Source organism: Heterodontus francisci, chromosome 15 (genome assembly GCF_036365525.1).
Source record: "Heterodontus francisci isolate sHetFra1 chromosome 15, sHetFra1.hap1, whole genome shotgun sequence".
NCBI classification, from domain to species: domain Eukaryota; kingdom Metazoa; phylum Chordata; class Chondrichthyes; order Heterodontiformes; family Heterodontidae; genus Heterodontus; species Heterodontus francisci.
In genome coordinates, this window is record NC_090385.1 from 41566555 (window position 1) to 41588896 (window position 22342).

A 22342-nucleotide genomic window follows, 5' to 3' on the forward strand; every position below is an offset into this window, starting at 1 on the left:
CTGCCCTACCAAACGTGCCCACATCCTGTCCAGTATGGAAACAATGAAATTCAAATAATTTGTTCTCTTAAAGCAACGCCAAGTTACTGGAAGAGCATGAGTCAGTAGCAATTAAGCAACAGAGGGAGTAACTATTGTTGATCTGAGATGTTAACAGGTTGTAACAAGAAGATAATGCTTCTGAACCAGCAGCATAGTTTTACAAAGGGTGTTTTTAAAATTTATCTTTGTTGGAGTTGCCGCAGTGTTTTTTTTAACCCAGCCTGCTCCTCTCAGCCTGCCTCTATATCATTAAAATAACAGGATTTAGGGTGCGCCATTACATCTGTAATTATCCCATGAGAGATGACGCAACAAATGAATTTTGAAAATGGCAGTGTAGGAGTTTATTCAAAAAGCTTTTATACATATATAACTTTTTTTAGAATATGAATTTCTTTGATAGCTATCAGGTGGCAATATTAGGGATTGAACCAGCCACAATGCCAATTACAGAATACTGCACCTTCAGCACATGTTTGGTTAAAAATACTGTGTGGTGTCATACTGACCCAAGCAGGATAGGTGTCTGACTCTCAGGAATTGATTGGTGGGGATGGATTCACAGTTTGCTCGGTTGTTGGTGGGCTAATGGTTACCAGTTGGTCCCATGCAGGTGGTTCAGCATTAATGATACACTTGATGTTGATGCTCCAGTGCAGGGTCATCGACCTGAAACATTGGGTTGAGTTTTACTGGCCCCCGGGTGGCAGGAGTGAAGGCAGAGGGGCCGTTAAAATGCCAGAGAGCCACATCCGGAGGTGGGCCGCCAATTGAAGCCCTTAAAGTCCCAGTTAGGGGCTATTAAGTGGGGCTGCTGGTATTTTGCCAACAGCAGGGCAGCCCCCCCACCTCCGCCACATAAGGAGGTTACCCAGGCTCCATGGCCCAAAGAGAGGACCATGGGTGGGAAATGCAGTCCCTTGGCCCCACTGATCCCCAAAGGGGTTTCCCATCTGACCCTCAGCCCCCTGATTTTTTATTTTTCATTTACTTACCTGGAGGCTCCTTGAGGTCTCCTACCTGCCTCAGCACCACCAATCTCGCTCAGAGGGACTGTTGATGCTTCAGAGCATCTACATCCTGCCTGCTGTCCTTAATTGGACTGTGGGCCTGGAGGCGGCCAATTTGGAGGCTGCCTCCGGTAAAATTGCTGAGCCAGCCCTGCTGTTGGCAAGTGTGGGTTCAGGACCCCTATTTGGTCCCGACATTAAGTTTCCAAAGCCAATTAATTCTGTTTCCCTTTTCACCAATGCACCCTGACCTGCTGAGTATTTCCAGCATTTTCTGCTTTTGGTCCAGATTTCCAGCATCAGGAGTATTTTGTTTTTGATCAATTGGAGAACACTGTCATTATCATGATATCGAACAATAAAGACAAAGTTTGGGAAACACTTTGCAAAGACCATTGTACCTTATAATTGCATGCAACATCCCCTACATGGACTATTTTATTTAGACAGGTTTATCCTTATATAAATATTATTAATTTGACCATCTACTAGAATTCTTCGAGGACGTAACTAGTAGAGTTGGTGAGGGGGAGCCAGTGGATGTGGTTTATTTGCACTTTTAGAAGGTTTTCGACAAAGTCCCACATAAGAGATTAGCATGTAAAATTAAAGCGCATGGGATTGGGGGTAGTGTATTGCGATGGACAGAAAATTGGTTGGCAGACAGGAAACAAAGAGTAGGGATAAATGGGTCTTTTTCCGAATGGCAGGCAGTGACTGGTGGGGTACCGCAGGGATCGGTGCTAGGACCCCAGCTATTCACAATACATATTAATGATTTAGATGAGGGAACTAAATGTAATATCTCCAAATTTGCAGATGACACAAAACTGGGTGGGAGGGTGAGTTGCGAGGAGGATGCAGAGAGGCTTCAGGGTGATTTGGACAAGTTGAGTGAGTGGGCAAATGCATGGCAGATGCAGTATAATGTGAATAAATATGAAGTTATCCACTTTGGTAGCAAAAACATGAAGGCAGATTATTATCTCTAATGGCTATAAACTGAGAGAGGGGAATATGCAACGAGCCCTGGGTGTTCTCGTACAACAGTCGCTGAAGGTAAGCATGCAGGTGCAACAGGTGATAAAAAAGACAAACGGTATGTTGGCCTTCATAGCGAGAGGATTAGAGTACAGGAGCAGGGATGTCTTGCTGCAATTATACAGAGCCTTGGTGAAGCCACACCTGGAATATTATGTGCAGGTGTTTTTGGTCTCCTTATCTGAGGAAGGATGTTCTTGCTATAGCGGGAGTGCAATGAAGGTTTATCAGACTGATTCCTGGGAAGGCGGGACTGACGTATGAGGAGAGATTGAGTCAGTTAGGATTATATTCACTGGAGTTCAGAAGAGTGAGAGGGGATCTCATAGAAACCTCTAAATTCTAACAGGATAGATGCAGGAAGGATGTTCCCGATGGTAGGGGAGTCCAGAACCAGGGGTCATAGTCAAAGGATACAGGGTAAACCTTTCAGGACTGAGATGAAGAGAAATTTCTTCACCCAGAGAGTGGTGAGCCTGTTGAATTCGCTACCACAGAAAGCAGTTGAGGCCAAAACATTGTATGGTTTCAAGAAGGAGCTGTTAGATATAGTTCTTGGGTTTATAGGGATCAAAGGATATGGGGTGAAAGCGGGAACAGGTTACTGAGTTGGATGATCAGCCATGATCATAATGAATGGCGGAGCAGGCCCGAAGGGCCGAATGGCCTACTCCTGCTCCTATTTTCTATGTTTCTATGTTTCTATCTCAGACCTGAACGTAAAGCCGGAGTCTGTGGTGGATTTACTAATTTCTTTTTACTGCCAAAATCCACTCCAGGTTTTCCCTCTGTTGGTTATTGAGCTGGGTGTGCACACAGATCTGTAAAGAGATCCTGTTAGTGCTGGCTGTGAGGACAAGCTGTACAGTCTTCTTACTTAGAGTAAAAATGTTTTGGTATGGTGACTTCCTCTTGACACCTGATGCAATTTATCAGAGAAGGTAAAAGTTTCTTTACTTTTATTGTGCTGATTGTTATATGGATTGCTGGATGTCTGAGCTTCATTTTTACTTGTGTGAATCCATGTTTTGAAAGTTTGGTTTTTACTTAAGAGGAAGCCAATATTCCCTCCTGCCTGAAAAAAATTAATGTTGAGCCTGAGTTATTTTAGTTATAGTAGTTGGCTGGATTTATTTGCACCGTGTCTGATTGTTCTCAGTTCTCCATCAGGTGAGTGGTATAGATGTGTCAACACTCTGACTATACAGTAGCTAGTTAGTCACTGATCTCCAAGTCTCCTGTATAGTTAAGTATCTTTCTTTTCCCCATCCCTGCTCCTCCAGTGCTGTTTGTTGATTTCTTTGTGATGTTATTGTTTGGGTTTGAGAACATTGTTTCCCTTGTGAAATGTAAAGAAGTGACATAGGAACAGGGTGAGGCCATTCAGCCCTTCGAGCTTGTACCTCCATTCAGTTAGATCATGGCTGACCTGTGCCTCAACTCCAATTATCCAGCTTTGTTCTGCATCCCTCTACCTTTACCCAACAAAAATCACTCTCAGCCTTAAATTTCAATTGAATGAGCATGTACAGCCTTTTTGGGGAGTGAGTTCCAGATTTTCACTACCTTTTGTATGAAAAAGTGCTTCCTGATATTACTGCTAAATGGCCTAGCTCTAATTTTTAAGATTATGCCCTTTTCTGGATTCCCTACCAAAGGGTCCTCATAATTTAACTCTTTGAAGATCTGGTATAATTCTAGTGAATCTGTATGTATCTCTTCCAAGGCCATTATATCTTCCCGGTGGTTTGGGGGCCAAAACTGAATGCAGTTCTCCAGATGGGGTCTGACCAAAGCTCTGAGCAACTGAAATAGAAAGACAAGGATTGGCCAGGAAAGCAGTAAATGAGCAATGGGAGGCCTTCAAGATGGATAGAGTTTGGGTACGTACCAAGCATATTCCCATAAGAAAGAATGATGGGCATCCAAATCTAGAGCTCCCTGGATGACAAAAGGTTAAAATAAAACAGAAGAAGGTTTATGACAAATGTTAGGTACAGAATACAATCAAAAAGTGAGTAGAATACAGAGAGCGTAGGGAGAAATTGAAACAAGATACAAGAGAGAGAATGAGAAAAGAGTAGTGGATAACATAAAAGGAAACTCAGTTTTTTAATTAACATATAAAAACTAAAAGGACAGTTGAAGGAATAGTATGACCAATTAGGGACAAAGAATGAAATCTTGTGGAGACAGAGGGCATGACTAAGGTACTGAATCTGTCTTCACAAAAGAAGAGGATGAAGTTAATGTATTAGATAAGGGGGGAGTGAAGATACTAGATAGGATAAAAATAGAAAGGAGGTGCTGAGTAGTTTGGCATTACTCAAAGTCAAAACGTCACCCTGTCCAGATGGGATACATCCTAGGTTGCTAAAGGAATTAGGATAGATTCAGAAGACCTGACCATAATCTTTCAATCCTCCTTGAATATTTTAGTGGTTTCAGAGCCTGGAGCATTGCAAATATTACACTCCTGTTGAAAGGAGAGAGGGATAAATCTGGTAATTGCAAGCCAATCAGTCTAATGTTAGTGGCGAGAAAACCGCTAGAGACTATTGTCGAGAGCAAAATTAATTCTCGCTTGGAGAAGTGTAGGTTAGTAAGGGACAACCAATATGGATTTGTAAAAGACAAATCATGTTTGACTAACCTGATTGAGTCCCTTGATGAAATAACAGAGGATTAAGGAAAGTAGTACAGCAGACGTATATACGGAATTTCAAAAGGCATTCGATAAAGTACCTCATACCTAACCTATTTGGACAATAGAAGCACATGGTATTAAAGGGACATTAATGACCCGGGTACAAAACTGGGGAAAGGATAGGAGGCAGAATGTAGCAGTGAATATATGTTTTTCTAACTTGAGAGAGGTATGAATGGGGTCCCCCAGGGGTCAGTATTAGGATCATTGCATTTCTTGTATGTATATAAACCTGGGCAGGATTTTGGGTTTTGGATTGGGACCCTGATGTCTGGGTCAAATGGGGTCATGACCCTGCACTGTGTGAGAAACAGTCAACTGGCAGTGATTTTCCCCAAATTGGCCAATTAGTGACTAGAAGGTAGTTTTGTCATCCAATTAAGGATGGTGGGAAGGTACTCGAAGTTAGAGGGCCAATAGGAGGCTCCCCAGCTCGGAAGAAGTAGCTGCCTGCAGAACAGGGAAGAAAGAGAGACAGAGGGCATCTCCATCTTGACACTTTCTCTGCAACGTTTAAAAAGAGAAGGAAGAGGAGCCTGTGAAGTGGGGGAGGGAGGAGGAGGAGGAAGGGGGGGGGGCTGTCCTGTGGAATGTGGGAAGAGGAGGAGGGAGGAGGAGGAGGAGGAGGGAGGAGGAAGGCGGTAAGGGGCCTGTGGAGTGTAGGAGGGAGGAGGAGGGGCCTATGGATTGTAGGAGGAAAGGCCTGCGGAGTGGAGGAGGGAGAAGGAGGTAGTGGAGGGGCCTGGGGAGTGGGGGAGCAAGGAGGAGGGGCCTGTAGAGTACAGGAGGGAGGAAGAGGAGGAGGGGCTTGTGGAGTACAGGAGGGAGGAGGAGGGACCTGTTGAGTATGAGATGGAGGAGGAGTGGGGAGTAGGGAGGGAGAAGGAGGAGCCCATGGAGTGGGGGATGGAGGAGAAGGAGGGGTAAGAGGAGTGGGGGAGAGACAAGGAGGAATGGTCGGGGGAGTGCGGAAGAGAGGAGGAGGAGGAGGAGGAGGGGGCTGGGGAGCAGAATTGAAAAATAGTCTCGGTAGCTGGGCCACAATTGTGGAGGGGGAGCCCCTCCACAGGGTGGCCTGTGACCGCAGCTGTGGCCAGGCAGGCGGAGAGTGCCTCAAAGCCTGCCTGGGGCACTGCCCACCGTGCTCCCTGCCCCACCTCCCCGCCCCACCTCCCCCCATGTCCCAGTTTGCTGCCAGGAGGCCGCCTCCATATAGCTGTCAAAGTCCCTAATGCCTCGGGAGGCCCGGAGGCCGAATAGAAAATTCTAGTCGGGGCCTCTAACAATTTTGCCTTAATAGGCCATTAACTTATCTCAATTGGCTACCCGCCCGCCAGCCTCCATACTTTCCCCACTATGGGAGCAAAAATTCAGCCTTAGACTTGGGTATAGGGAGTACAATTTTGAAGTTTGCAGAGAATACAAAACTTGGCAACGTTGTAATTAGCATGATAGTAGCAGATGTCAGGAGGCCATAGACAGACTGGTGAAATGGGCAAACATGTGGCAGATGTAATTTAATGTGGATAAGTGTGAAATGATGCACTTTGAGAGAAACAATATGGAGAGGCAGTATAATCTAAATGGTGCTATTTTGAGGGAAGGATGCAAGAACAGAGGGACTTGGGGCTGCATATTGTTACGAGGATTCTTTTTGGTATTAAAACTTAGGATTCTGTGTTTTTAAACACTGAAAAGGGGTTTCAGTGGACATTGAGACATCTGCAAATAGTTGAACTTTATGGATGTTTTGAAAAGAAGTTCAACTAGAGCTGAACTGGTAAACGAGAACTGGAATGCAAGTAATTTCAAGGAGACCAGAAGGGGGTTGACCTCAGATCTACCCTCTGTTATGACAAGAGACAATTTATGACTGGGCATGTGACTTGTTTATGGAACGTTTTGGTTTCAGTTTTGAACTTTAAAAGCTAGTGAGTTTGAACAAAAAGCAGGTATTTGAAATTTGATTTTGACCTGCCTGGAGATCAGAAGGAATGTAAATTCTGTAAAGGAATTCTGCATCTCTTGAGAAGAAACCCTGTATTTTGAATGTGGCAGATTCCTGTTGACGCCTGTCTCTGAAGAATCCCTGCATCAAGCTATACTGTTGTCTCCTGGCTTTAAGAAATCCTGAATATTGGAAGAAACCTTTAACCTGTAAGACCTAAGAAGATCCTTCTTGCTGCACACCTTATTTGAAGCCTTCTACTGTTGAAGTTCTTTGAACGCCTACCCATCACAGACTGTTCATCAACCTCGTCCGGAAAGACTTCGAGTGGCATCCAACTATTTGACTTTGGGACACCTCACCAAAACAAAGAACTTCCTTCCAGATCACGACAGACTAAGTTTGTTTATTATTCCTTTCATTCCTATGAAACAGCTGCAAACAAAAATCCTTTCTTTTTCCAGCTAACCGGTTTTTGGATGTATGTGCTTGTGCATGAGGGCTAGAGAAATAAAGGAGCTTTCATATCTCAATTAGCATATAGATTTACGTTATTATTGGTTAAGACTTAGTTTTATAATAAACAGTTAATTTTGTTGTTGCATAAAGAAACCTGGTTGGTGCGCTTTATTCAGGAACAAATGGAGTATCTAATTGGCTGCTTCAGTAAGTGGGAAAGATTTATTGATATGCTGTGACCTGTGGAGAAGTGGGACTGAATTAATAGTGTACTCCTCCCACCTCGGTCATAACAATATTCACAATCTTCGAAGGTGGCTGGGCAAGTGGAAAAGGTAGTTAAGAAAGCATTTGAGATACTTGGCTTTGTAAATAGCGACATTGAATGCAAAAACAAAGAAGTCATGCTGAACCTTTACCAATCTCTGGTTAGGATTCAGCTGGAATATTGTGTACAATTCTGGGCACCACACTTTAGGAAAGATGTCGAGGCCCTGGAGAGGGTACAGAGGAGGGTTACCAGGATGATCCCAATAATAGTAGAAAATTAGGGGACAAAAGGGAGGGAGGAACTTAAAACAATCATTATTACTAGAGAAAAAGTACTAGGCAAACTAATGGGACTAAAGGCTGTGAAGTCCAGTGAACCTGATGGCCTGTATCCTAGGTAAAGCCTAGCTCGGTTATAAAATTAAAACCCGACCCGAACCCGACCCGGGCCCGAGTCCTTTAATTTTTTTAAATGCCTGACCCGACCCGAAAATAACAAACATATTATTGAAATAGAAAAAAATCGTAGATTAAAACAAAAACAATACGAAACAAAACAGTACAGTCCAGCCTGACCCGACCCGAGCCTGAATGCTGGACGCAGAACACAGAATCGGCCCAACCCGAGCCCGACACATGGAGTCGGGTTTGGCCGGGTAGCCAGGCTTTATTATAGGGTCTTAAAAGAAGTGGCTGCAGAGATAGTAGATGCATTGATTATAATCTTCCAAAATTCCCTAGATTGTGGAAAAAAATCCCAGTGGATTGGAAAACCGCAAATATGGTGCTCCTATTCAAGAAAGGAGAGAGACAGAAAGCAGGAAACTATAGGCCTGTTCGCCTAACATCTGTCGTTGGGAAAATGCTGGAATCCATTATTAAGAAAGTAGTAGGAGGACATTTAGAAAATTATAGTACAATCGAGCAGAGTCAACATGGTTTTATGAAATTGTGTTTGACAAATTTATTAGAGTTCATTGAAGATGTAACAAGCTTGTTGTTAAAGGGGAGCTAATAGATCTATTGTATTTGGATTTCCAAAAGGCATTTGATAAAGTGACAACTATTTCTTAGGTTCTTATACCAAGGATGAGGAACTTCAGTTTTGTGAAGAAGTTAGAGAAGCTGTGATTGTTCTTAGAGCAGAGAAGGTTAAGGAGAGACCTAAAGTTCTCTTTAAAATGAGGAATTTTGAAAGAACAAGTAAGGACAAGATATTTCCTCTGACAAGTAGGTCGATAACCAGAGATTATGGATTAAATTAATTGCCAAAAGAACTAGAGGGGAAGTGAGGAGAAATTTCTTCTCAGAGAGTTGTGAGATCTGGAATTACTGAAGGGGTGGTGGATTCAGATTCCATAGGAACCTTTAAGGGGACTAATTAGCAGGATTATGGGGAAAAATCTGAGGTGTGGGACTAAATTGGACAGCTCCTTCAAAGACCCAGCACAAGCATGATGGGCCAAATGGATTCCTTCTGTGCTGTAAGATCTTAATTGAAGCACAACTTCCTCACTTGCAATTTTTCAACTCCCTTGAGAGAAAGGCCAACATTCCATTTAGCTTTTAGTGATATGTGTACCAAAATCCCTTTACTCCTTCACAGCTCCTAGTGTCTCAACATTAGAAAAATATTCCAATTCGTCTTTGGAATCTTTATGTCATCAAAAAAATGGTAGTGTCTACCTTTTTTTTCTGTCCCCTTTTTCATAAAGGGAAGGAATATTTGGTAAACATTTAAAAGAATGAAAAGCTATGAAGAGAGACTGGAAAGGCTAGGGTTTTTTTCCTTAGATTAGAGAAGGCTGAGGGGGGACCTGATTGAGGTATACAAAATTATGAGGGGCATTGATAGGTTAGATAGGAAAAATCTTTTTCCCTTAGCAGAGGGGTCAATAACCAGGGGGCATAGATTTAAGGTAAGGGGCAGGAGGTTTAGAGGGGATTTGAGGAAAACATTTTTCACCCAGAGGATGGTTGGAATCTGGAACGCACTGCCTGAAGGGGTGGTAGAGGCAGGAACCCTCACAATATTTAAGAAGTATTTAGATGAGCACTTGAAACTCCATAGCATACAAGGCTATGGGCCAAGTGCTGGAAAATGGGATTAGAGTAGTTAGGTGCTTGATGGCCGGCACAGACACGATGGGCCGAAGGGCCTGTTTCTGTGCTGTATAACTCTATAACTCTGTGACTCTATGAGTATCTTTAAACATTGTTATCTTCTGACACTGGATTTTTTTGTTTTACAATTTGCAGTTACAATTTTACAATTACAAATGGTATCCCTTCTCGCATTTCAGTTCCAGGTGAGATGCGAAGATTTTAATGAATATGTTTTACTTTGGAGAGATGGACTCATAACTCTGTTTTTTTTCTTTGCCTTTTAGTGAAATTTATTTTAGCCCCAATTTTCTTCCCTCCTTGTTAAGGCACTGCCTCTTTTTGCTTATGTATGATTATATGGATTTTGGCAGCCCTCTGAGGCCTCATCCATACAAAGGATGGCTAGATTGGAAACATTGATGGTGATTATTGGTCTCTTATTTGACTGGTGGGAGTGGCACGTGTGGGGGAACAGAGACATCGAAAGTGGGGAAAGGAGGCATTACAATGGGTCCAAATTGGCCATCATCGAAAATCCACATTCTGGCAGCAGTTGCTAGATGGCAATCAGAGTGGAAAATTTGGCTGTTTTTTTTAAAGTCCTCTGGATCTCAGGGAAGCTGTGACCAATTGCACAACACTTACTGCTGCTCAATCTTGGATCAGCTAACAGCACAGATGAGATGGACTGAAACTTTCATAGTCTGTGTGGTCCAGTATCAAACATGGCATTGTATTTAACCCCGAAGCATTGGTGGAGCTCCACAGATTTGTAGTTAGTACAGTCTGGAGGGATTCCTGTTTGTCATTGTGCTGTTGCATCTTTGTATCAGTAACTGAGAGTGACAACTGCTATAATTCTTCCTTTGCCCTTGACCTAGGTGTTGTTGCAAACCTGTTTTATAGTTTAATCTGATTCTGCTGTATTCTACATTATTTTGAACATTTTCACTGTTGTTGGTAAATCTTCATCAGTGCCCCTTTCCAAAATCAAAGAATATGTAGCATTTTGTTTCTTAAACATTTGAATGCAATGGGCTCACTGCGAAACTAACCAGGATGAGTTACTTACGCCTGCAGTTTGAGGGAGGTTGGGTTAATGTCAAGAGATCTAATCACTGACGTGTTTAGCCTTGCAAGGTTTAGATGACTTTTTTATTGTTTCTAAATCTGGTGAGGTAATGTTCTTTGCATCATAATAATAAAATTCTTACACTATTCAGTATCACAGCATCTATGATGACAAGGAAGGTGTTTTGTTGTATTCATCTAAATGCTGTATTCATCTAAAATCAATCTATGTGCAGAGTGACGAGTTTGGGTAGTTTGCTGCGCAGATAATCCCCAGGCCTCCATGACCTTGTTGCTCATCCGTTGACTATCTTTTTTTCCCTCTGATTTTCCTCTTTTAAAGATACTGACTGCTGCTTTAGAGTTGCACAGGAGCTGGCTCTAGTACTTCTCTGAAGTGACCAGAGTCTTCATGTCTGAGACTGTGCAGTGACTGTAGCAGACTGTTTGACAATAGAGAGGATAGAAGCTGAGCTTAATTCTTGGCTTCACTCAATAGTCACACATACTTTTCCATCAGGGAGTTACTAGAGGTGATGAAAAGCTGGAATCCTGGCTGATTTTTAATTCTTTTCTGTACTTTCCCTTACACCCCAGCAGGGGTGGGCCACTCAGGCCAGCTGCAGCAACTACAGCCCTGCTGAGATCAGATAACTGAGCACAGATCAAAGAGATGAATGTTATTTTGACACTTACGATATATACCACCTTATTGCTCTTCTGGACCATAACCTTTAATTCTTTTGTAGTGCTAGGAAGAACCGAGCAAGGGAGTTTGGGACCTAGTATCAGGAGTATACTCTCTGACGGCAAATAACTCTCCTAACCAAATATTTAAAACATTTTTCAGAAATTGTTAGCAATGCCTCCTAACTGCATTCCCTGTATATGTTTAAAAATGATCAGGATCACAGCATCTAATCAGGTCAGGAAATTCAGCACATCTTGGTTCAATCACGAATTTGATTGAGTTTTTCAAGGAGGTGACCAAGAGGATTGACGAGGGCAGGACGATGGACGTTGTCTACATGGACTTTAGCAAGGCCTTTGACAAGGTCCCGCATGGTAGGCTGGTCCAGGGTGAGCTAGCAAATTGGATACAAAATTGGCTTGGTGATAGGAAGCAGAGGGTGGTAGTGGAGGGTTGTTTTTCAGATTGGAGGCCAGTGACCAGTGGTGTGCCGCAGGGATCGGTGCTGGGCCCTCTGTTGTTTGTCATATATATTAATGACTTGGATGTGAATGTAAGGGGCATGATTAGTAAGTTTGCAGATGACACCAAAATTGGTGGTATAGTGGACAGTGTGAAGTGATGCATTTTGGGAAGTTAAACCAGGGCAGGACATATACAGTGAATGGTAGGGCCCTGGGGAGTGTTCTTGAGCAGAGAGACCTTGGGGTGCAAGTACATAGTTCCCTGAAAGTGGCAACACAGGTAGACAGGGTGGTGAAGAAGGCATGCTTGCCTTCATCGGCCGAGGCATTGAGTACAAGATTTGGAACGTCATGTTACAGTTGTACATAATGTTGGTTAGGCCGCATTTGGAGTACTGTGTGCAGTTCTGGTCGCCGCACTACAGGAAAGATGTGATTAAGCTAGAGAGGGTGCAGAAAAGATTCACAAGGATGTTGCCTGGTTTGGAGGGTTTGAGTTATAAAGAGAGATTGGATAGGCTGGGTCTGTTTTCCCTGGAGAGAAGGAGGCTGAGAGGGGACATGATAGAGGTATATAAAATTATGAGAGGCATAGATAGGGTAGATAGGCAGAGTCTGTTTCCCATGGTAGGGGTGACTAAAACTAGAGGGCATAGATTTAAGGTGAGAGGGAGGAGGGTTAAAGGGGATCAAATGGGTAAATTTTTCACGCAAAGAATAATGGGTATCTGGAATGAGCTGCCTGAGGAGGTGGTGGAGGCAGGAACAGTAGCGACATTTAAGAGGCATCTGGACAGGTAGTTGAATGAGCAAGGCATAGAGGGATATGGAATTAATGCAGGCAGGTGGGATTAGTATAGATAGGCATTATGGTCGGCATGGACGCGGTGGGCCGAAGGGCCTGTTTCTATGCTGTATGACTCTATGACCGTATGACCATAGCATCCAAGAGGACTTTGGCTCCACTGCCCTACCTGGAAGTCCATTTAAAACATATTTCATTCTGTATGAAGAATTTCTGACATCAGTCCTAAGTTTGCCTGTTTCAATTCATGCTTCTTGTTTCTACTGTCTGGCTTTAATTTGAAACACTGTTCTGGACTTGCCTTTAACTTCTACCTCAAGAAGGCCACCTCTGTCATCATAGGGTAGATATTCTTTCAGGCCTATTTTTGTCTCTGAAATCGACGCTGCGTACGGAGTGTGGGCCCAACCGAGTCGTCCGAGGCTGGCCCGAAATTGGGTCTTGAGCCTCATTAATATTATTTGTGTGTGCTGCTGATGCCTGTTTTGCTTCAACAGACATCAGTTTGCCTCGCAAGTCTGGAAGTAAGTCTTGGGGGCAGGTTGGAGAGGCAGCAGGAGGTTCTTACTGTGGAGTCAGAGCATTCTGCAAATACCCTTGGATCTCTTTCAACTTCAACCATAGTTATTTGGACAACATTCATGGAATACTTAAGTCAATCTTTTTTTCTGTATGGGCCATGTTTTACACTTGTCACATTAAATTTCTCTTGCATTTGTTCCATTCACTTCACTTGCATATTTTGTGTACCTTGCTTTGTGCTTCCTGGGCTGGTTGTTGAATATGACTGCGACCTACTTTATGAAATAATAGGCACACACTGGTGAATGAACAAGTTCAAATTCTATATTTAATTACATGTGATTTCAAGGTCACATTTTGAGATAGTATCAAATTTTCTGTGAGAACTGCAAACGATTATTGATTAAGGAGATCGCTCTCCAGAGAGCAATGATGATATAAGGAACTTTACTCTTGGTGTGCTTACAGGGAAACTTTCAAAGCAGTTATATCCCTTTATTTAATTTAAACATTCCCTCATTTTTCATGATGATAACTTGAGCAATAAGGAAGAAATTCTCGCATGTCTAATTCTGAATCAAAGTGCATAATGAAGGATATTTTAAAGTTTGAAGAGAAGGTGAAGTAAGTTTTAAAAAGTGACTAGTGATTTAGATGATACCAAGCTTAGATTTTTAAAGCCTGTAAATTGTATGAGGGAGAAAGGTCTGAAGGAGGTAAGATATTCAAGAGATCTCTGACCAGGGCAGGGAAGATGAGTTGTAGGCTTATCAGTTTTGATTTTAACATCATGATGGTGCAGGAAGGAGAATGGGTATTTAGAACAGTATATTGATGTTTGTGTATGGACTTTCAAAAGGCATTTGCTAAAGTATTATATAATAAACTTGTTAAAGCCTCTGCGATTAAGTGGGCAGTGGCTGTGTGGATTATGCAATTGGTTAAGAAACAGAATGCAGAGTGTAGTGGTGAGCTGTTGTTTTTTCAGACAGGAGGGAAGTATGCAGTAGTGTCTCCCAGGAATTGGTATTGGGACCAATATATTAATGACCTGGACTTGGGTGTGCAGGGCATAATGTCAAAGTTTGCAGATGACATGAAACTTGGAAATGTAGTAAACAGTGAGGAGGATAGTAACAGACTTCAGGAGGACATAGACAGACTGGTGAAATGAGCTGACGCATGGCAGATGAAATTTAATCCAGAGAAATGTGAAGTGGTTAATTTTAGTACGAAGAATGAGAGGCAATATAAACTAAATGTATAATTTTAGAGGGGGTGCAGGATCAGCAAGACCTGTGGGTGTATGTACAAAAACCTTTGAAGGTACCAGGACAATTTGAGAAGTCTGTTCAAAGGTCACACAGGATCCTTGGCTTTATAAATAGAGGCAAAGATTACAGAAGTAAGGAAGTTATGCTAAACCTTCATAAAAGACTACTTGGACCCTAGATGGAGTATTGTGCTCAATTCTGGGCACCACACTTTAGGAATTGTCAAGGCCTTAGAGAGACTGGAGAGGAGATTTACGACAATGAAGGATTTTGATAGAGTAAGTAAGGAGAAAATGATTCCATTGGCAGTGGGAGTCAGTAACCAGAGGATCCAGATTTAAGGTAATTGGCAAAAGAACCAGAGGCAACATGGGGAAAATATATTTTATGCAGTGAATTCTTATGATCTGGAATGCACTGCTTGAAAGCTTGGTGGAAGCAGATTTAGTAATAACTTTCAAAAGGGAATTGGATAAACACTTGGGGGGATATTTGTAGGGCTATGGGGAAAGAGCAGGGGAATGGGACTAACTGGTTAGCTGTTCCAAAGAGGCAGAACAAGCAGAAGGAGCAAACTGGCCATTCACTAATTCTATAATATCCAGCTTACTAGGAACAAAGAGAAAGTTCAGAGGAGCAATGATGAATTAAAAGTCAATTAAAGTTGGGGGATGGCCTATCGGATGACTAGTCAAAGTGGTGTTCTGGGAGGCCAAGCTCGATCAAATTGTAATTAATACATTCATATGAACTCACCAGAGGATCTTCTCTACCTCCGATAAACTGTGACTGCACACCAGGGCAATGTGTGCTCAATGCTTTTGGCTTGCAGTCTGTTAGGTGAGGCAACTTATTATCTATCGTCTAGACGACTTCTACCATGTCATCAGATGTCTAATGGAATGTCACCTTGTATATGGACATGTCAGATCACAGATGCTATAAATTGAATTGATCTGTTTAATTTTGGGGGTTGAAGATTCTCAAGGTTGTGTTGTAATCATTGGTGAATCATTGGTAAAGGAAAAGTTTGCAGGTTAACATGTTGGATCCACTGTTGAATTGCTGAATATAAATCATTCCAACTTATCATCATCTATAGCCTGATAAGAGCTGAAAACTCTTTAGACCTTAAAACGACTGCAGCTATATTCCAACCCTGTGTAGACACCCTGTACCAAGTGTTTTGCACTTTTGGGAAAACTGAGGCAGTAATTTAACCTAAGTATTGGATTTGTTTATGCAAACTCTCCCGTGACTGAACAGAGATAAAATCAAATACCAACAAAGTTTTTGAGAGGCACACTCTACACGCCCTTGCTCTGGCTTTAAACTGGGAATAAGGCAACTCTGAAATGTACGAGGCCACACTGTGTGATGTGAGGTTACCTCAAAGTGAGTAAAGTTTGGAATTGGGCTATTTTCCACACCCTTCCTTTGGGAGGCACAAAACTACTGTTGTAACAGATCAGTTGGGTAGAAGGGCCTCAAAGCAACAATAACTTTTTCTCAATAATGTTATTAAAGATGGAAATGTTAACCTCTCTCTCCAAACTTAAATATTCCTCGATCTTACTGTACTATAGATCATAAAATATTGCTGCACTTTCAAGACTGTAAAAGCCAGCCTTTTGATATCCAAAAGAATTCAGAAAATTACTATAACACTCACCTGGATATGATAGTTAATCAACACTGTAAATATGAAATGTCTGCACAAGGTAACATTAACCTAACCTACATTTTCAGCCGCTATTTATTGTTTAAATGCTGGTTACAGTCCACTCTATGTAATCTCATCCCTAATGCTAGTATAGTGAATACTGGGCCTATGTATTCACTCCTTATACAAAAATGACATTTAAATTTCCAACTAGGGAGCTTTTTGTTTTTTGGCTCTTGAGTTCCTAACAGGTCTGTCATCTGTAGATTTTGAGTTAGCTTTTGGATATTAAATGTTTTGGTTTTAATTCTTCCGGATCCTAAATTTGTTGAGTATTTCATCAGAATTCAATTGTAACAATTGGTTTTGGTCTTCAGTGTGTTACTGGTGAGGATATGATCAGTTTCTCTTGTATTTTACTTTGAAGATGATTTTAATGTACTTTTTCCACAACCTTTATCCCATCGCCTAAAGATGTTAGCTTTTGCTGAGGTATGATTCCATGTCGCACTCTCCAGTACCTTCTTCTCATGGCCATCCTTCATGTATGTAGATAGGCAATAAGTGTCGGCAGGCAATTCAACTGAAGAGTGTATGACAAACAATCTTTGTTTCACAACCTATCTTGTACTTGCCCTGTGTGCACACACATATTCCAATGAAGATCTGTGGATGGCAATCAGGAATTCAGGCTATGCTCCCCACATCCACCCCCCCCAACTCTATCTACAGTCTAAGGATTCTGAAACCAATTGTAGCATCTCTACCACCATCCTGGTCAAGAGAGGCTAACAATGTAGATCAGGGAACTTTCTGCATTCTATGGTTCAATATTAAAGTAGGCAGTGCAACTTTGAACTCAGAAGGCCCTATATTTTAGGAGACATTCTTGGAGCAGGGTTGTAGTTGAGAGAAAATGGGAGCAGTGTGAAGAACTGGAACAGATATTTGATATTTATATCACAATGACATTTTCACAATTCAAAATTAAAACTGCATGACTTCTTTCTCCCACTTTTGGAAACTCCTTTTGGATGACCATTGTATATGTTTTTAAACAAAGTAGATTTGGATGAACATATACTTTATAGAGCATATTCTCCTAGCAATAACCAACTGGTCCTTCAGAGACTCCTGGCACTACATTGCCTGTGTACCTCCTCCTTCCAGCTGAAAGAAGAGGATACTCACAACTAGCCTACAGGCCATCATCAGTAGGGTTAGACTAGCCCTCCCCATTTATAAAGTACAAAGTAGCATTGACAAAAAAGTTCCAATTTTGCCCTTTTATTATTCACACACATGCCCCCTACCACAAGTATTTTGTTTAGAACATTCATTTAATAATTACTTACAATCAACTTTTATGTTATTACACTGCCCTTGTTGCTATTGCTTCGCCACTGACTGCAAAATCAGGGCCATTCGCTCATCCTTCAACTCCTCTCCCCATCACTGTTATGCAGAGCCTTCAACTTCCTCAATGCAATTCTCTGGAACTCCTTTCTTAAACCTCTGCCTTACTACTTCTCTCCCTGCCTTAAAAGCATTCTCAAAACTTATTTTCATGCAGTGTCAACATTCCTAACTCTTTCTGCTTAGTGTCTGCAGTCTCTACTTCATAGGAATTTTTAAAATTGAGTTCCAATCTTTTGAGTATGGTGATCATGTTCTCCATTCAGTTAGTTGCTATGGGAGATATGCAGATTAAGTCTCTCACTAAGGACCTTATTAGTAAACTGATGTTTGAGCTGCTGTCTCTTAGCCATGTATGTTACTGTGTGAAGTAGCTTGACACTGGAGGTCAGTTAGCTCAGTTAGCTAGACAGCTAGCATGTGATGCAGGTTCAATCCCTGCATTGGCTGTGGTAGTTCATGAAGGCCTGCCTCTTTACCTTACCCCATGGTTGAGGAGTGGTGATCCTCAAGCTATACATAGATAACACTGTCTCTCTTTTGGAGAGAGATACCACAGGATCACTACAGCTAGAATAACAACTTTTTGCCACCTACATACTCATTTACTGAATGACAACACTGTAAACATCCTCACCCATGATACAAAGTATTCAAATATTTGCCCTACAGAATATGTTCATACTGCAATAAACTTCTGTGAGGTGTATTCCTCCACTCAGAGCAACAAAGTGCAGGGAAAGAACAAATCTTTAATCTGGAACTCACCTGTGATTTAAAAAAAAAATTAAGATCATCCCTGAATGGTGCTTGAGGCAGAATGCTATATACTTTTAATGTGTGTAGTTTACAGGAACGCAGCCAACTGATGTATATTTTCCTTGCTGACTACACAGTACACCAGTAGGCTGTGTTTACTTTTAATTTGACACATAAACTGAATCACAGAATCAACATGGGAACAGGCTCCCAGCCACAAGAGGCTGAAAACATGTAATGGCATGACCTTTTTCTTTTTCTATTCCTTTTCATATCAAATTTCTTTCTTGCATTAATTAAAATGCCAAAAAATAAAAACTAACCACGCTGAATATATGCAAACAGCTTCTTCGCATCAAAATGAAATCCCAGGAAATATAGATGTTCAAAGAATGCAACATCATAAATGTAAGAAATAAAAATGTCTGCGAAAGGCAATCTTCAAAATATGCATAGGAATCACAACAAATGGGATGCATACTGGGCACACAAGCATATTTCACAGCGTGGACTACCCTCCAGCCGCTAAGGTCTATTCTGCCCCCAAATATTAACATTAAACCTGAAGTGTAAAATCTAGATGTTTCGAGAGGCATCTCTGTCGAGTTGAGCATCTCAAAGCTGGCACCAAGGGAACAGGGATAGTGGAACATGTAGACGGTTGGATAGGTGTGCTAAAAGCCAGTGCTATAGGATCAGGGGCCTGGGCTGGGGGCTGCAAGACTGGATCAGATGGCTGCAGCAGATCGGGGGCCTGTGCTGGGGACTGCAACAGAGTACTAGGCGATACAGACCGTGGCTCTGGATCAGGCATCAGCATCTCTGCCTCAAGGGACAGCTCAGGGATCTGTCCTGAAGTCAGTGATTGGGGCAGGACTGCGGGACCTATTGTAGGCCATGGAGTTTGCATAGTTGACCCTGTAGTTGACATCACTGGAGCTGTGGAAGGTGAAGGCGTAGACAGCTCAGCTGCTATGTTAGGGTTTGAAGGAACGGGCTGGACAGGTGAGGAGCATTCACTGTGGCTGGTAGAAACATAGCCGGAAGTGGAACAGATAGCAGAATTAGTGCAGAAGGAAGGGAACTTGTAGCATTCAGATCTCTTGACTCGCTAAGTTGTGCGACGTAGCTGGGAACTGATGAACTTGCGAATGTTGCACCAGCCATCATTGACAGAGGTAAACAAGTAGAGTTGGTGGGTCTGTGATTTGTTGTGATCGGCATGAAGGGAAACCAGATCACGGATATCAACTGAGGTGAATGTTGGTTGCTCTCCTAGGAGGGCCTTGGTTTTCTGACTATATGGGTGATTGACCTGGCGGAGCCAATGTTGAGTCTCAATAACCCTGTCATCAGACAAGGGAATCTGTACTTTGGTGAACTGGTCTCTCTGTGTTCAGAATTCTCTCGGAGAAAGGCCTTGGGAACGAAGTCGTGCAGTGGCGATAGACAGGGTCAAAGGTGTGATCAGACCTCCATGTGCTTCTTGGCGTAGTAGTTCACCTCCAGTTCCTAATCTGCCTTCTCTGCTGCTGCATTATTGTTGGGGTTCTTCGATTAACCGAGCTCAATGGCAGCTTGCCTCTTAACAGGGCTGAAAACCCAGGGACAGGATCAGTCTGTATGACAGCTTGGGGACCACCTAGTGGACGAAACCCAATGCACAACTGGAGAGAGCATTCCTTAAGGTGTCATGGCGTTCGTTAGCAATGATGCAAGTAGCTGTGTAAGAAGTGACACTCTCGTACAACTAAAATGAGTTTTTGCTAACGCTTGATAACATCAGCAACAAATGAGATGGCAATCATCTCTGGAGGGTCACTCGAAGACTGGGGAACGACAGTGTGCGGGACGCTTTGGAGAGCAGCGCATGTATAGCAGCTAGCTGTGACCCGTTCAATGAAGGCATCTATGTCTAGTGCATAGAAAGATCGGTGAGTGACTGATTTGAGTTGATGACATGATGGGTGACCAAGATGTAGGTGGAGAACACTGATAAGGCCATCCAGGACATTACGCGGAATGATAATGCATTCTTTAGAGGGGGCAATGGGCTCATTGCGCCAAACTATGAGTAAACCATCCTGTGCAATGGTAGCAACCAGCAGTTAGCGTTTGACATCACACATGTTGGTAAGCTTCTTTGAAGGGTAGGTGCCTTGCAACAGGTGGGCATGTATGTGACAAAGGAGAGGACATTCAGATCGGATAGCTCACCATGCTGGCTTGCTGGTGAAAACGAGTTTTGTTGAGCCTGACACAATGTCATCAATGTATATCTGGTGAACATTTGTATCTGAGGTCTGGTGTGTGAAGGAACAGACCTGGTGGGGTCCTCACAGTCAGGCGCATTGCAGCTTATAAAATCCGATGGTTTATTCACAGATCTGGCTAGGTGTCTGACAGAGGCAGGGTAGTGACAGACCATGGAAAGGAAGGTAGTGACACGTGGATTGGCAGAAAATTCTCCCTTGCACGGTTTCTCAGAGGTCTGCACGCAAGGTTTGCTGTCTGTGAGGATACAAGGACAATGTTTGGACTGCACAATATATGGGCTGAAGTGCTTGAGAGAAGCTGCGATGGACAGAGCTTCAATTTCACAAGGCAACCAGGTGATTTGATGACCACGCAATTTGGCACTGTGAAAGCCAGCAAGTTTGAGTCTGTTGTCACAGGTCACATACAGGGTGGATGCGATGCCATGCTTCCCAACCCACAGTTGATCGTCTGGACAGAGAAGGGTGATGGTTTTAGTGGACGAAAGAGCAGATTGTGCCATTTGGAAGCTTGTGCAGAGACCATTTGTCCACTCTATCCTCTCATTGGACAGATGTCCGGCAGTAACAGCGTCCAAGGGGGTTGTGTATGAGGCACACCGGGGAAGGACTCTCGAAAGCATCCTGTAGGCTCTGATAAACGATCTCATGCCAGAAACCTTCTCCGCTGGAGAGCAGGTAGAGAGGGTGGCCACGCGGTGTGGGCTAGCTTGTATGGTGCCCCGAGACCAAATCCATCCCAGATTAGTTGTCGTCTTAGGGCAGATGATAGTCTTAGGGGCAGATAGGCGCAGATTACATCATGTCAGAGCATGTAGTACATGTGGCAAGTTGCAGCCAACATAGGACTGATATATTCTTCAGTGACATCTCTTCATCATCAAGATGTAGACTGTGATGACCAAGCCTACCTTTCAGCAAGAGGTTATCCTCAAAGAAAGCCATCAGGTGTTGATGCAGATCCTCATGCCTTTTATCTGACTGCATTCTGAAATCTGCTAGGTCTAAGAGGTGGGCACCCGTGGCCTGGAAACCATAATGCAGGCACATGGTCTGTCATATTGAAGTAAGTAACGTTGATGCTTTAACTATAGAGTTGCGAGATAGAACGGGGCTGAAATTCACTATCTGCCCTAGCATCAGGTCCAGTAAGGGGGTCACCTTTGAGTGATGAGTCTTGGAGAGGTGAGAGTGGTGAAATCCCATCACATTCTGTGTCTCTGAATCCATGAAGAGGATTAGTCTTGGTTCTCTTCTCCCAGGTGAAGCTGTCAACGAGGAAGGGAGTAAAGTTAGAATCAAGTGTCAAAGTGTATATTAGGTTCTGATGCCATTGATCCGATGGATTGACTGTCTCGAACTTGTAAGCACCACTGCTTTGGCGCTCGATGTGTGGCTGCCATAGTTTCTGGTGTTACTGTACCGTGGACTAAGTAAAGGTCAATATCTGTGTGTATATCCTGCGTAAACTCACCAATTTCCTTTGATGAAAGCCACGAGTCATTCTGACGCTGCCACCACACCAGTATGCTGTGTTTGCCTTTAAGTTGACACATAAACTGAATCACAATATCAACAATGATTAAGTGAAAACGTTGAGTTTTAATGCAGCTACAAAATTGAGCAATAGAGTAAGCAATAAAAAATGGCCACCCCCCTCCCCCCCCCGCCTCATATTAGAATGGGCTGCCAGCCACAAGAGGACAACAACATGTAATGGCGTTAAATGTATAAATGGTGGGACCTGCAGGGAATTGAAAACAGCGAAGTGCCATAAAAAACATCTGCCTAGAATCTGCTGTTGGCTTAAGACATCAT

The 22342-nt window shown here is 42.8% G+C and overlaps 1 protein-coding gene across 4 annotated transcripts in view; it reads left to right on the top strand.

The window, feature by feature from the left end:
- Positions 1–2912: 2912 nt before the first annotated feature.
- The window catches only part of LOC137377613 (synaptotagmin-like protein 2), a 143092-nt gene continuing 123662 nt past the window's right edge, over positions 2913–22342 (top strand). For all 4 annotated transcript variants that reach the window (XM_068047438.1, XM_068047441.1, XM_068047440.1 and 1 more), the window contains exon 1: positions 2913–3034. The gene's annotated coding sequence lies outside the window, so the exon portion shown is untranslated. The remainder of the gene's footprint in view (positions 3035–22342) is intronic.